This window comes from Lampris incognitus, chromosome 8, assembly GCF_029633865.1.
Source record: "Lampris incognitus isolate fLamInc1 chromosome 8, fLamInc1.hap2, whole genome shotgun sequence".
Lineage (NCBI taxonomy): Eukaryota > Metazoa > Chordata > Actinopteri > Lampriformes > Lampridae > Lampris > Lampris incognitus.
Window position 1 is genome coordinate 48,091,392 of NC_079218.1, and position 15,797 is coordinate 48,107,188.

Consider the following 15,797-nt stretch of genomic DNA (forward strand, 5'->3'; position numbering starts at 1 on the left):
TTGTCTACTTTTGGGATCAACATATTTAATGCATGTTTTTGAGTATCACATATGCTGGACCTTTCAAGCACCACTTTAGGTTGAAAAAGAGAGCCATATTTAAATATAGATTCTTGTTATCACATAAAATAGATTCATATGAGTTAAGTTGTTAATAATTGGAAGCTGCCTTTGAGGAAGTCTGGTTACTGCTGCATAATTGGAAGTGATACATCAGAGTGTTGAATAGATATTTCATTACCATTTCAAAGATATCTGATTCCATTATAATCATCCCCATACACTGAATCAGCACTTGCTCCTCTGAATTACAAAGAATATAGAAATCTCTTCCGAAACCTCTTCAGGGAATGACAGGAACTTAAATTCTTTGCTGGATGTACCTAATTTAATAATGCACTACTACTACTTTCGGCTGCTCCTATAAGGGGTCACCACAGCGGATCATCCATTTCCATCTCTTTCTGTCCTCTGTATCTTCCTCTTTCATGCCGTCCTCCCTCACCACATCCATATACCTTCTCTTTGGCCTTCCACTTTTCCTCTTCCCTGGCAGCTCCATCTTCAGAACCCTTCTGCTAATATACCCAGCATCTCTCCTCACAGCATGGAGGTGTTTAGGAGAGATGGCAGTGGAGCTTTTAACAAGGTTATTTAACACAATCTTGGAAAGTGAGATGATGCCTGAGGAGTGGAGAATGGTGAGGATACAAGGAGTAGAGGGGGCGAAGGTGGATGAGTTAAATACTTGGGGTCAACTGTTCAAAGTAACGGAGAGTGTGGAAGAGATCTGAAGAAGAGAGTGCAGACAAGGTGAAGTAGTTGGAGAAGAGTGTCAGGAGTGATTTGCGACAGAAGTGTACCAGCAAGACTGAAAGGGAGGGTCTACAAGATGGTAGTGAGACCAGCTATGTTGTATAGTTCAGAGACCATGGCACTGATGAAAAGATAGGGGGCGAAGCTCAAGGTAGCAAAGTTGAGGATGCTAAGATTTTCATTAGGCGTGATGAAGATGGACAAGATCAGCTAGGTGCATATGAGAGAGACAGCTCAGGTTGGACGGTTTGGAGAAAAAGCAATACTAGAGGTGCGATTGAGATGGTTTGGATATGTGCAGAGTAGAGATGCTGGGTATATTGGGTGAAGGATGCTAAAGATGAAGCTACCAGGCAGAGCCTATGAGGACCATGATCAGCTAGCTGACAAAAGAGATTTTAGGCCTTCCGGATGGCGTGCCTACCAACACGAGGATCGGCGGTTCGAATCCCCGTGTTACCTTCAGCTGGGTCGGGCGTCCCTACAGACGCAATTGGCCGTGTCTGCAGGTGGGAAGCCGGATGTGGGTATGTGCCCTGGTCACTGTACTAGCGCCTTTACTGGTCGGTAGGGGCGCCTGTTCGGGAGGGGGGGGGGATAAGCGGGATCCTCCCACGCGCTACAACCCTCCTGGCGAAACTCCTCACTGTCAGGTGAAAAGAAGCGGCTGGCGACCGAGGAGGCATGTGGTAGTCTGCAGGGGGTGGAGCAGAGATCGGGACGGCTCGGTAGAGTGGGGTAATTGGCCGGGTACAATTGGGGAGAAAAAAATGGGGAGGGGGCAGATTTTAGAAGTACAATAATTCATACTTTGAGCAGAAGCAGCAAAAGCAGAAATCTAAAGTTTCCACTACCCTCATGTTTTATGTATTGTGAGGAAAATAACATAAAAAACCAAAACAAAGTGATATAGCCTCCTACTCTAACTCGTTTTGCAGAGGAATTAAAACTGGTGTTTTACAATCATTGGCATATAATGTAGGTCGGCTATGCATTGTCTGTAGAACTCACCCACACACACACACACACACACAAACACAGGGTATTTATGGGTTTCTTGTCAGTAATCTCCCTTGTGTAGTTACTGTCAAGTTGACAGATATGGAACAAGAAACAAATTGAAAGAACCATTTCTACAAGGCTTCTCTTTCCAGCCGTGCTTTTTTACCCAGTCAGCAAGTGCATGTTGTGCCATTTTGTCGTCCTTTGCGTCTGAACAATTACATTTTAATCCGTCTGTGTGTGCATGCATGCATGTGCGTGTGTTGTGTGTGTGTGCGTGTGTTGTGTGTGTGTGTGTGTTGTGTGTGTGTGTGTGTGTGCCAGACTCGAACAAGAAAAACTGACCACTCTATTTCGATGTAGGCTGACCTTCCACAACTAACCTGCAGATAGACCCGCTCTGCAACGTCCCCACTTTCTAACAGTGTGGAGACACACACACACACACACACACGCACACGCACACACACACACACACACACACACACACACACACACACACACACACACACAGGATGTGCAAGTTACTGCCTTTCTTAATGCAGGATCTTTAACTGGTGGTGACGGATATTTACAATTCAGCATGGTGATGATTTATTCTCATCCCATCCAGTTAAGAGCCTTTGGTAGAATATAAAGGTTGGGGGGGGGGAAACTTGAAGAATGCTTGCCAAAGCTGGAATACTGGGAGATAAGTACCGGAGCAGATAACCAGAGAGAGGGAGAGGGAGGGGGGGAGAGAGAGAGAGAGAGAGAGAGAGAGAGAGAGAGAGAGAGAGAGAGAGAGCATTAAGCTAGTTAGCGATGACTTTATACTTCATAATTCATATGCTGTTCTGTTATTCGTGGGTCCCTCTTAGGCTGGAGAGAAAACCTGCACACACGCGGCCCTCCGTCCTCCACGGCCCACGGCGGAGCGTCTCGGGTGAAAGGAATTTGCGTCACTGGGCTACAGACGCATCAGGGGAATGTTCAGCCCCGGCTTTGTGCTTTTCCGTCTGCTTTTCAGAGTTCAGTCGCACATATTGATCTGCACAAGGGGAAAGATAAAATAATCGAGACAAAAAATGGGCAGGGGAGAGAGAGATGGATGACGCATGGGGCTGTGAACTCAAAGAAGCAAAAAAAAGGTTTCTGATGGGATTGACAAAACAGCTGTATTTTCATATGGTTGTACTGCTTTTATTCGTTGTTTGAATGACTACTGGGCGGCGCGGTGGCGCTGCGGTTAGCGCGGTCACCTCACAGCGAGAAGGCCCTGGGTTCGAGCCCCGGGGTAGTCCAACCTTGGGGGTCGCCCTCTGTGTGGAGTTTGCATGTTCTCCCCGTGTCTGCGTGGGTTTCCTCCGGGTGCTCCGGTTTCCTCCCACGGTCCAAAGACATGTAGGTCAGGTGAATCGGCCGTACTAAGTTGCCCCTAGGGGTGAATGTGGGCCCTGTGATGGCCTGGCGGCCTGTCCAGGGTGTCGCCCCACCTCCCGCCCAGTGACTGATGGGATAGGCTCCAGCATCCCCGCGACCCTGACAGCAGGATCAGCGGCTCAAATAACGGCTGGATGGATGTCCTGGTTTTGCTCAGCCCCCAACCAGCCCACATCACGCTGGTTGTCCCACTGGGAGGAACTCATGGTGCTGCAGATAGACATGTCTGCAGAATCTAAGCCCAGATTTATTTTGCCCTTAGTGGGATTTATCCACACTTAAAAGAACGTGCCCCTTGAAACATCAATTTTTCATCAGACGTTAAAACCACATGGCTGGAGTTCAAGCAACATGACCCGCCATCACACACGAGACACGGAGCGCAGAAACTCCCACCACATATTGATTCCAAATTGGGCTAATGCCGAAGTGAAATGTGCCGTCTCTTGGCTTCTGCTGGCTTCTGCTGATTGGGGTCATGTGTTGAAGCCGTGGAGATGAGTCAGGATATACTCGGCTACCAGTGGTTTTGCATTCAGACCCGGTCTACACAGCCTCCAAAACCTAATTTGGACGGTGTATCCAACATATCAAAACCAGCCAACTGCGGTGCCGGCCCACCGGAATGCCAAGTTTTCTACAAGAACGTGTGGATTCTGGTTTCCGTCTCATTTCTCATGCCCCCCTCTCAAAAATATGCAGTTTTTTTTTCTAAATGTATTTCAAGATGATGCTTTCTGATAACAAAAAAATTAAATGAAATAACCTGGAGTATAGAGATCAGAAAAGAAAATACCACAACTGTTGATCCCGGGTGGAATATAGCCATACGTATAGCATATGTCTATTTGTAATTACTGCCAGACTGGAGAGGAATGACCTTTCCTCTCCTATCCCAGCGGCATCGAACCGCTGCTTTTGTACAGCACAGTGTGCTTCTTCCCCTTTCTCAACAAAAGCGAATTCCATCCAGTCACACATAAAGACCCCCACCCACAACCACACATCCCCAACCAGACCGCACCGACACAGCCTTGAAGGGCAAAGCCCTCCTCTTACCCACTTACACCTCTCCCCCGAGCTTTACGCACAGGTCCCTCAGGGGCAAGAGGGCTTTAGCAGGAGATTAGTGCCCTCTATAGGGGCACCAAACAACCCTCCGCTGTGCACAGACTGCTCTCTTATGGAAGAGGTTTTCTTCTTCAATAAACCACCGCTTGTGTAAATTTACTGGGTATTATCGGTCCATTTGGAGAGATATTCATCCATCCATCCATCCATCCATCTGTTTTGATTAAGAACTACTTTATCCACGCCGTAATGCCTGGCGCAGGCCCGTCTTTGCTCGTGCTTTGCTTTTTAGCTCTTTCATATTCATGCAGACACGCAGGCTAATCTGATCCTAAAACCCAGCAGACTTCCTGTTATCAACGTCTTATCAGGCAGAGATTAAAGATTGCTTGGCATCTTTAATGTCTGCCAGTATCAGTACAGATATGGAGAATCATCCTCTTTTGATTTTCAACATCTTCATTCATTCATTCATTCATTCATTCATTCATCTTCAGCCGTGTCTCCGGGGGTCGGGTCACGGTGGCAGCAAGCTAAGTAGGGCACTCCAGACGTCCCTCTCCCCCAGCAACGCCCTCCGGCTCCTCCCGTGGGATCCCACGGTGTTCCCAGGCCAGATCGAACATGTGATCCCAGAACTCGCTGGAGATTGGACAACTCCAGCGAGTTCTGGGTCTACCCCAGGATCTCCTCCCAGTTGGCCGTGTCCGGTAAACCTCCAAAGGAAGGCGTCCAGGAGGCATCCTGATCGGATGCCCGAACCACCTCAACTGGTTCCTTTCGACGCGAAGGAGCAGCGGCTCTACTCCGAGCTCCCTCCGGACGTCCGAGCTCCTCACCCTATCTCTAAGGCTGAGCCCAGACACCCTACGGAGGAAACTCATTTCAGCCTCTTGTATCCGTGATCTCACCCTTTCGGTCACTACCCAAAGCTCATGACCATAGGGGAGGGTTGGAACGAAGAGTGACTGGTCCTGGGAGGTGTATATATTATTTAAAAATCACAAGAATACCAAATGAAAGCGGACTTACAGAACTCAGAATCAGAATACTTTATTCATCCCAGAGGGGAATTGGGGTCTACTACAGACGCTCGCCCTCTAAGAAATTTTGACTGAGATTTGAATAATTATCATGTCTCCGGTGAAATCACCGATTCAACTTTTAGTGCTGCCAACGTGCACTGTAAAGAGCCAATAATTAGCTTTATACAGCACGCTGTATCAGAATGTAATCTAAAGGACTTTCACGCCTCTGCAAATTAATTTGTTAGGCGTGTGTTAGGCCATGTGTCAAAATGCAATTGTTCATATTAGTTAACATGTGAGCTGTGCTTGACACTGAGAATATTTGATGCTCTGAATTGAATTCAAGACGATATATATATATATATATATATATATATATATATATATATGTGTGTGTGTGTGTGTATTTCTATTTCTTTTTTTAACTAAATTGAAAACTTGAAAACCTCTTGCTGGAACTGAAAGAAGGTTGAATCAGGTCATCTGGATACGACGTGCATTGGCAGATATGTTTCATCACTCAACTAAGTGACCTCTTCAGTCTAAACTGACTGCAGGTATCCCCAGCGTAGACTGAACAGGTCACTTAGTTGAGTGATGAAACGTATCTGCCAATAAACATTGTAGCCAGATGACCTGATTCAACCGTCTTTCATTTTCTTAGCTGGATTATTGAGGATGCATCAAGACACTCTTGTTGGAACCAAGCTAAAAGCAGTATAGGGTGAAAGCTGCACATTTGTCGACGTTCACATGCTGATACATTCCACTTCCGGTGTGGGAAGATGGCGGCGCAAATCCATGTTTGCGGCCCAGTACCGTCCACGCAGTGTCTTTGTCCACGTCTAAGTTTGTCTTCGTGTGATGGCTGGGAGAGCTGGCGCTGGATCGGCTGGGAGAGCTTGGTCTGCTGCCTCCTGGCGGCCCAGGGACCACGGCCCTGACTGGAGCTGTGCCCGAAGAGGAAACACCGAGGGCGGTCTGACAGGACACGGAAGTGGGGCAGGCTAAGCTAACTGCTAGCCCATGCAGACCAGCAGTTTAACACCAAGGGCGGTCTGGCAGTGGCCTCGCCTACCCTTAACTGTTTTTAGTGTCGTCGTGAGGAGTGCAGGGAGGTGTGTCGAAGGTGTCTGGCCTTACAAAAAAAAAGTACACTTGAAGTTGATTTTATGAAGTAAACTTAAGTAAAGCTCAAGTATATCAATGTACCAGTAGCACACTTGTAAGTATAAGCAAAGTATACTTAATTATAATTTTTGTTTAGTATTTCTCTGCTAAGTACTTAAACAGTAAACTGGAAGTATACTCACTGATTTTAGTTTAAAATAAGTATACTAATAGCACACTTGAATAAACTACTGAGAGCTGGTGTTGGATCGGCTGGGAGAGCTTGGTCTGCTGCGTCCTGTGGGCCCAGGGACCACGGCCCTGACCGGAGCTGTGCCCGAAGAGGAAACACCGAGGGCGCTCTGACAGGACGCAGAAGCGGGGCAGGCTAAGCTAACTGCTAGCCCATGCAGACCGGCAGTTCCGACAGTCATCCTGGCTGGCGTTCGTGCGTTATATGTGTGTCCTTGTAGTTGTGGGATGTGTGTTTTTGTGTTTGTGTCGCACTGCCCCGGGCTGGGGGAAACCACGTCTCGTTTCATTTCATGTGCGCAAGTGCATGAAATGAAACGACAAATAAAGTGTTGCTGATTCTGATTTATGACCACAATCTACCAGTGGACAGCGTGGCGGTGAAAAGCGACCGTAGTTCATTCCAACGTGGAGGTTTAATTGCTCATAAAGCTGAGGAACGAGTCCGTGTTCGTTTTGTCTTTCATGTGCCTTGTGTATTTCAAAAAGCTCAAGCTGGACGGTCGTCCTGCCTCATTCTGTTGAACGTCAGAAAGCTGAGCGGAGTGGATTAACATTCACGCCGTTATCACCCTGACATCACAGGCGTTACCGTAACTACAGAGCAGGAACAAACGTGCAAAATAGAATAAAAAATACAAATCAAATAATGAAGACAAACAGCCCAGGTTAAGACGGGTAACAGGACGTGATGGCCAGTGCCCCTCCAGAGCGGTAAAGGGAACTTGGTAAGTGGATGCTGGCCTATAAAGCTGACCTACAGTGGCAAAAAGAAGCACACAGACCCCAAAAGTGAATGTGCTCTCACCAACCTGTTCTGACCCAGAGTTTCTCAGCTCTCAGTAAGTAGGTCGGCATTACCCGGGGTCAAGTCTTACTGTATACAACACACACTGCACACAAAGAAGCGGGGAGAGGCTTTAACACAACGCTTGCCATGTAATCGTGTCATGTCGCCTGATCCTACAAAAGGCTGCTTGCTCTCGCTTTCGTCATTTGGACACCGAATGAAAATCGTATATGGGGTGTGTGTGTGTGGGGGGGGTGGGGGGGGCAGAGACATTTACCTTTTGCTGTTGTAATGAATATCTGCACCATTATGAAAGAGTGAAGCTGCATAGGTGACAGGTGTCCACGCTCCATTTTAACCACGCGATGCGTTTTATGGCTGGAAAACATCGTACCTGTAGCTACACCACCAGGCATGCCAATGATAAATGAAACAAACGTTAGAATTATGTGGGGGCTTCCGGGTAGCGTAGCGGTCTATGCCGTAACACGGGGATCACCGGATCGAATCCCCCGTGTTACCCCCGGCTTGGTCGGGCGTCCCTACACACACAATTGTTATAAAGTGATATCAATTTAGCTGTAGGATGAACTTTATTCCTCCAAATAAGTTAGCTGTATGTGTTTAGCTATAAACAGGACATGCAGTGACCTCACATCATCATCGAATTTGCAAAGTATCATTCCAGGCTGACCAGGCCCCGTATCCCACACTGTGCCATCTACAACATGTGGCAAGCTTTCTGAAGCGCTATCCATTTATAACAGATACAACCCTATTTCACACAGGCTGTGCCCTCTAATGGGACTGTAGAGCTCAACCTCGTTTGTGGTTCAGTGCAGTGAAATGTACATGTATGCATGCATGCTCTCTGCCTTTGAGGCCGGGTCCATGAAAAAGGAGACTCGGGGCGGCGCTTTGTAGCCACCTTCCTCCAGCACACGAGAAGAGCGGTTTCCACCCTCACAGCAGCATCCTGGAAAAGGAGCATTATCTTCAAAGAGTGGCCCGGTAGCCACAGGCTGGCCTTGCCGTTTGAACTAGGCTGATGATCCACCGGGGCGATGGCCTCGCTGCCATCACCCTGAAATACGCTTACGCACATGTCCAACTTGTTCCCAGACACACCCAGTCCCTCTGGTTTGCCTTTTCGGGAAGTACCATACGGGTACCACAGACTCCCGTTTCAGAAAGCAACTTTAGCAAACTCTGAATTTAAACCTGACTGTCTCCGAGCTGTCTAACTCAGAGTTTTCGGTTTCAGAACAGCTGATCTGAGTTAGTTCAATCAACATTTCCAATTTCCAATTTCATTTTCAATTTTCAATTTCAATTTTCCCCCTTTTTCTCCCCAGTTGTATCTGGCCAATGACCCCACTCTCAATCTTGCCTCTCTTGCTTTGTCTCCAAACCGTCCAACCTGAGCTGTCCCTCTAATATACTCGTTCCTAGTCCTGTCCTTCTTCGTCACTCCCAATGAAAATCTTATCATCTTCAGCTCTGCCACCTCCAGCTCCACCTCCTGTCTTGTCATCAGTGCCACCGTCTCCAAACCATATAACATAGCTGGTCTCACAACTATCTTGTAAACCTTCCCTTTAACTCTTGCTGGTACAGGGTCCGCGGTGGTCTAACCATTGGTTTTGTGTCGATGCAGTTGCCCACTGGGGACAGGAGTTCATGCCTCGGTCTCTTCAGATCCGACTATGGCCAGATTCGATGAAGCGGCAATAATTGGCAACGCTGTCTTCGGGAGGGGGGCGGAGTTGGCTTGTGTTCATCACATGAATGCGTCTCTGTGTGTGTCCGAAAAAGCAGTGGTTCAGCCTGGATTCCCCTTGTCACGAAAGTGGCGAGACGTCTCCTTTGAGACTGCCGGCCGGAGAGATGCAGTTGGCGAACGCATGCAGTACGAGGGTGGGAGTTTGAACTAGAATAGGGAGCGACTGGCCACTAAATTGGGAGAAAAGGGGAAAAATCAGAAATGCATGTATAAAAAATACAAATTAAAAAAAATCTTCTTGGTACCCTTCTGTCGCAAATCACTCCTGACACTTCTCCACCCTGCCTGCACTCTCTTCTTCACCTCTCTTCTGCACTCCCCGGTAATTTGGACAGTTGACCCTCAAGTATTTAAACTCATCCGCCTTTGTCACCTCTACTCGCATCCTCACCATTCCCGTCCTCCCTCTCATTCACGCAAATGTATTCCGTCTTGCTCCTACTGACTTTCATTCCTCTTCTCTCCAGTGCATACCTCCACCTCTCCAGGCTCTCATCAACCTCCACCCTACTCTCATTACAGATCACAATGTCATCCGCAAACATCATAGTCCACGGAGACTCCTGCCTGATCTCGTCCGTCAACCTGTCCATCACCATTGCAAACAAGAAAGGGCTCAGAGCCGATCACAATGTCATCCGCGAACATCATCGTCCACGGAGACTCCTGCCTGATCTTGTCCGTCAACCTGTCCATCACCATTGCAAACAAGAAAGGGCTCAGAGCCGATCCTTGATGTAATCCCAGCTCCACCTTGAACCCATCTGTCATTCCAACCACACACCTCACCACTGTCACACTTCCCTCATACATATCCTGCACCACTCCTACATACTTCTCTGCCACTCCCGACTTCCTCATAAAATACCACACCTCCTCTCTCGGCACCCTGTCATATGCTTTATCTAAATCTACAAAGACACAATGTGCCTCCTTCTGGCCTTCTCTATACTCCTCCACAACATTCTCAAAGCAAACATGGCATCTGTGGTGCGCTTTCATGGCATGAAACCATACTGCTGCTCGCTGATCATCACCTCTCCTCTTAACCTAGCTTCTATTACTCTTTCCCAAATCTTCATGCTGTGGCTGATCAACTTTATACCTCTGTAGTTGTTACAGTTCTGCACATCACCCTTGTTCTTGAAAATCGGTACCAGTATGCTTCTTCTCCACTCCTCAGGCATCCTCTCACTTTCCAAGACTGTGTTAAACAGTCTAGTTAAAAACTCCACTGCCATCTCTCCTAAACATCTCCATGCCTCCACAGGTATGTCATCAGGACCAACCACCTTTCCACTCTTCATCCTCTTCATAGCTGCCCTCACTTCCTCCTTGCTAATCTGCCACACTTCCTGATTCACTATCCTCGCATCATCAAACTCTCTCTCTCTCATTTTCTTCATTCATCAGCCCCTCAAAGTACTCCTTCCACCTTCTCAACACACTCTCCTCACCTGTCAGCACATTTCCATCTCTATCCTTCATCGCCCTAACCTGCTGCACATCCTTCCCATCTCGGTCCTTCTGTCTAGCCAGTTGATAAAAGTCATTTTCTTCTTCCTTAGTGTCTAACCTCTCATACAACTCACCCTACACCTTTTCCTTTGCCTTTGCCCCCTCTCTGTTCACTGTATGCTGCATCTCCTTGTACTACTGTCTACTTTCTTCATCTCTCTGACTATCCCACTTCTTCTTTGCCAACCTCGTCCTCTGTATTCTTTGCTGTACTTCCTCATTCCACCACCAAGTCTCCTTGTCCTCCTTCCTGTGTGCTGATGACACACCAAGTACCTTCCTAGCTGTCTCCCTCACTATTTCTGCAGTGGTTGCCCAGCCATCCCGCAACTCTTCACTCCCACCCAGTGTCTGTCTTAACTCCTGCCTGAACTCCACACAGCAGTCGTCCTTCTTCAACTTCCACCATTTGATCTTTGGCTCTGCCTTCCCTCACTTCCTCTTCTTGGTCTCCAAAATCATCCTACATACCACCATCTGATACTGCCTAACTACGTTCTCCCCTGTCATCACCTTGTAGTCTCCAATCCCTTTCAGATCGTGCCTTCTACATAAGATATAGTCCACCTGTGTGCACTTTCCTCCACTCTTGTATGTCATCCTGTGTTCCTCCCTCTTCTTGAAATACATATTCACCACAGCCATGTCCATCCTTTTCGTAAAATCCACCACCATCTGTCCTTCCACACTTCTCTCCTTGACACCATACCTTCCCATCACGTCCTCATCACTTCTGTTCCCTTCACCAACATGCGCATTGAAGCCCGCTCCAACCACCACTTTCTCCTCCTTGGGTACCCTCTCCACCATTTCATCCAACTCACTCCAGAATTCTTCTTTCTCTTCCATCTCACACCCAACTTGCGGGGCATATGCGCTGATAACATTCAGCAACACACCTTCGATTTCCAGCTTCATACTCATCACTCTGTCTGACACTCTCTTCACCTCCAGCACACTCTTGACATACTCTTCCTTCAGACATACCCCTACCCCATTTCTCCTCCCATTCGCACCATGGTAAAAGAGTTTGAGCCCACCTCTGATGCTCCTGGCCTTAACTCCCCTTCCACTTGGTCTCTTGCCCACACAGTATGCCTACCTTTCTTCTTTCCATCATACAGCCAGCTCTCTCCCTTTACCAGTCATAGTGCCAACATTCAATGTCAAGTCTCACCTCCACACTCCCACCCTTCCTCCTCTCCCACTGCCTCTGGACATGCCTTCCCCCTCTCCTTCTCCTTCGCCCAACAGTAGCATAGTTTCCATCGGCACCCTGTTGGCCAACAGTACCGGTGGTGGTTGTTGGTAACCCGGGCCTCGACCGATCTGGTATGAAAATGAGATTTATGATCCGCATATTTGATTTGGCAAAGATTTGACACCGGATGCCCTTCCTGACGCAACCCTTCCCATTTATCCTCGACTGGCACTAAGAATGTATCCGGGACTGGCACTTGGGACCGGCACTAAGAATGCACTGGCTTGTGCATCCCCAGTGGCTGGGTTGCATAGGTAATAGATGATTTGAAGTAATCCCACTACGTAGTATTAAAATTCTGATTTATGATCTGCATATTTTAAGATTTTTATGAAAATTATACGGGGTAGCTGGGACGAAAGTAAAATTTTTCAGATAAAATATAACATTACAGACAGAAACTAATTTTCATTGAGATCAACCACCCACGTGTGTTCTGTCAAGACCAGGGGCTATTTTTTTTTACAAATGTGGAAGGACTTTGGTATAATCTGACTTTGAACGGAAGTTGTACATTGTTGCTTTCGACCCCATCAGCCGGGACGAAAGTAACACAAAGGTGGGTGAAAAATAATGCAACAGTATAAACTTGAATTGTTTATATTTTTATTGTTTTTATTAAAAATTTCTAACAATGTCCTTGTCAATATGTAATTACAAACATATTGTGTCCTTTATCTTAATAAAAAAAAATATTAAATTTCGTTTTTAGAACATATAGGGCACGTCATTTGCTGTACTACTAATTTAATTCATTGTCTCAGTTGTGACGGATACAGGACTCTCATCTACTTCGAGCAGCCTTGAAAAGGCTGTGTAAAAACCTCATTGACTGCCGAAAATAACTGGCTGACTTGGGAGACATCATAACAGGGAAAAGGACTGACTGAACCAAACTGGGAGAAATCGCAACAAAGAAAATGACAGACTGAACTGAACTGTTCCCACGCCAGCCACACGTTCTTGTTTTTGGTTTCATTCCTGTCCTCAGTGTGGCCCTGGCCTTGCCAAGTCACTTTGTTTTTCCTAACAAGACCGTGTTCGTGTTTTGTTTAAAGTGCTATATGAAAAAAGTTCACCTGACTTGGGTCGGGTATTGAGACCACATCCTCTACCCCTATGTGGATGATGTAATGGTCTATTCAACCAATCTCCCTGAAATTGTCATGCTTTGGTGGTTACAGTGGAACAGAGGGGAACCATCAGGGCCCTCAGAGAGGGTCCAAGATATTTTTAAAAAAATCTTAAAAAGTCACCAGTTTTAATTTTATTTTATTGAATTCATAATTTGGCAATCAATCAGGAAAGCATGGAGGGCCAGCTCCTCTAGGGCGACTGCGTTGAACTACGGGTAACCATGTTGGGTGTGTAGCTGCACATCTGCAGCGAAGGTACCCAAGCTCTCTCCCTTTTAGCGGCGGCAGCTGGCTAGCTGCTCCCTGCTCTGGTCAGTGAAGAGTCGTTGTCCGAATCGCCTCTGCAACGCCATGGTCAGGGCTTGGAGGTCCCACCGCTCCGATGGGACCAGGTCGAGGAGCATCTGCAAAGCCTTCCCCTCCAACGCCAGAGCCAGGTGGATGCGATCATTAGCAAAGTCCACTGCCTTCAGACAGGCACGCAGCCAGGTAGGTGGTTTTCGTGTCTGAACCCCCCCCCCCCCGAAACCCCACAGCCCGTCTGAAATGGCACCAATAATTATTTAGTTATCGTTTTGATTATTTGTCACCGCCCCTCTAGCCTACTCATACACTGCATCTATCGTGACTGACAGGCGTTAAACCTGTCAGTTAATTTGTTTCCAAACATGATGTATCTTATTGGTCTGTTTTGTAAAACGAATAAAATCACAGGCTTTTGATTGGCTCAGGGGTCTGACGAGTCAGCTAAGCAACCTGCCACTGGTTGTGCTAGCCAAATGGTCGATCTATAGTTTGCTTTTCAAAAGCAATGGAGCTGCTGAAAGCTACCTGTAAATCAGGCAAGAGCAGTCAAGTTAATATTCGTAAAATCAGTGAGTTTTTTGTTTCAACGTGTCCCGACTCAAAAAAGAAAAAAAAGAACATTCCAGATGATCTGGTCACTAACGTTACCGATTTCCCGGAGCAAGTGTTAGCAGACCCACTGCCCTCCTCCTCGGAAACGGAGCCAGAGTTAGCAGACCCGCCGTCCTCTACCCCGGAAACGGAGCAAGTGTTAGCAGACCCGCCGTCCTCTACCCCGGAAACGGAGCAAGTGTTAGCAGACCCGCCGTCCTCTACCCCGGAAACGGAGCAAGTGTTAGCAGACCCGCCGTCCTCTACCCCGGAAACGGAGCAAGTGTTAGCAGACCCGCCGTCCTCTACCCCGGAAACGGAGCAAGTGTTAGCAGACCCACTGCCCTCCTCCTCGGAAACGGAGCCAGAGTTAGCAGACCCGCCGTCCTCTACCCCGGAAACGGAGCAAGTGTTAGCAGACCCGCCGTCCTCTACACCGGAAACGGAGCAAGTGTTAGCAGACCCACTGCCCTCCTCCTCGGAAACGGAGCCAGAGTTAGCAGACCCGCCGTCCTCTACCTCGGAAACGTTTTCACACGACTTTGTGGATTATATTGGTGGGAAAATATCAGACGAACAGAGAAGAGAAATATACTCACTGGACTGGACGGCCAATATCGGACAAACATTCCCTACAAAACTAGGAGGTAAACTACGTTTCCAACGTCATGGGATAGACCAGCTTAGCTGGCTAGTGTACTCAACAAGGTCCGACGGTTGTTTTTGTAGGCACTGTGTTGCGTTTGCAGTCGAGCATGTTGTGGGTAAGGGAGGGCACAGAAAAGCTGGCAAGCTAATTAATGTCCACTTCTCAGACTGGAAACATGCTTTAGAGACGTTCAAAGACCACGCACAAAAGGCATATCACAAGGATGCAAGTTTGAAAGCGGACAATTTCCAAATGGTTCTCAACAATAAAATGGATGCAACTTCACTGAGGCTCGATTCTGAGAGAAAAAAGCGAGTCCCAGAAAACAGAGAAAAACTCAAAAGCATCATTGCAACGTTGATTTTTTGCGGTCACCAAGAACTCGCCCTGAGAGGTGATATTGATTCAGGACCAGTGACATTGAATGAGCCAACTCACAATGACGGACATTTCAGGGCTTTACTCAGGTTTAGGGCGACATCTGGCGACACAGTGCCGTTACAACACTTGAGTAAATGTGCAGCAAACGCTAGCTACTGCAGTCCTGATGTACAAAATGAAATAATCAGCATCATTGGAGATGTGATAACAAACAAACTGGTGCAGAAAGTAAACTCCGCGCAGTGTTTGGCTGTGTTGGCAGATGAACTGAAAGATGTTTCAGGGCGGGAGCAGCTTTCTGTCTGTGTCAGATACGTGAACCAGCATGACAGCCAATATAGCATCAGAGAGGAGTTTCTGTCCTTTGTTGATATCGAGAAGTTAACCGGGGAGGCAATCGCCAATTCAATCGAAAGTCAGTTGACAAATGCAGGCGTTGATTTACAGTTTTTACGTGGCCAGGGACACGACGGCGCATCTGCCATGAGTGTCCGTTTACATGGTGCCCAAGCTAAAATCAAAGAGAAGCACAAGCAAGCAGTTCATGTGCACTGTGCCAGCCACAGTTTGAATTTGGTCCTAAACAAGTGCTGCACTGTACAAATGGTGCGAAATTGCTTTGGAATTGTCTCGGAAATCTGCACTTTTTTCCATGATTGGGCTTTGCAGTCTGCATGCAGT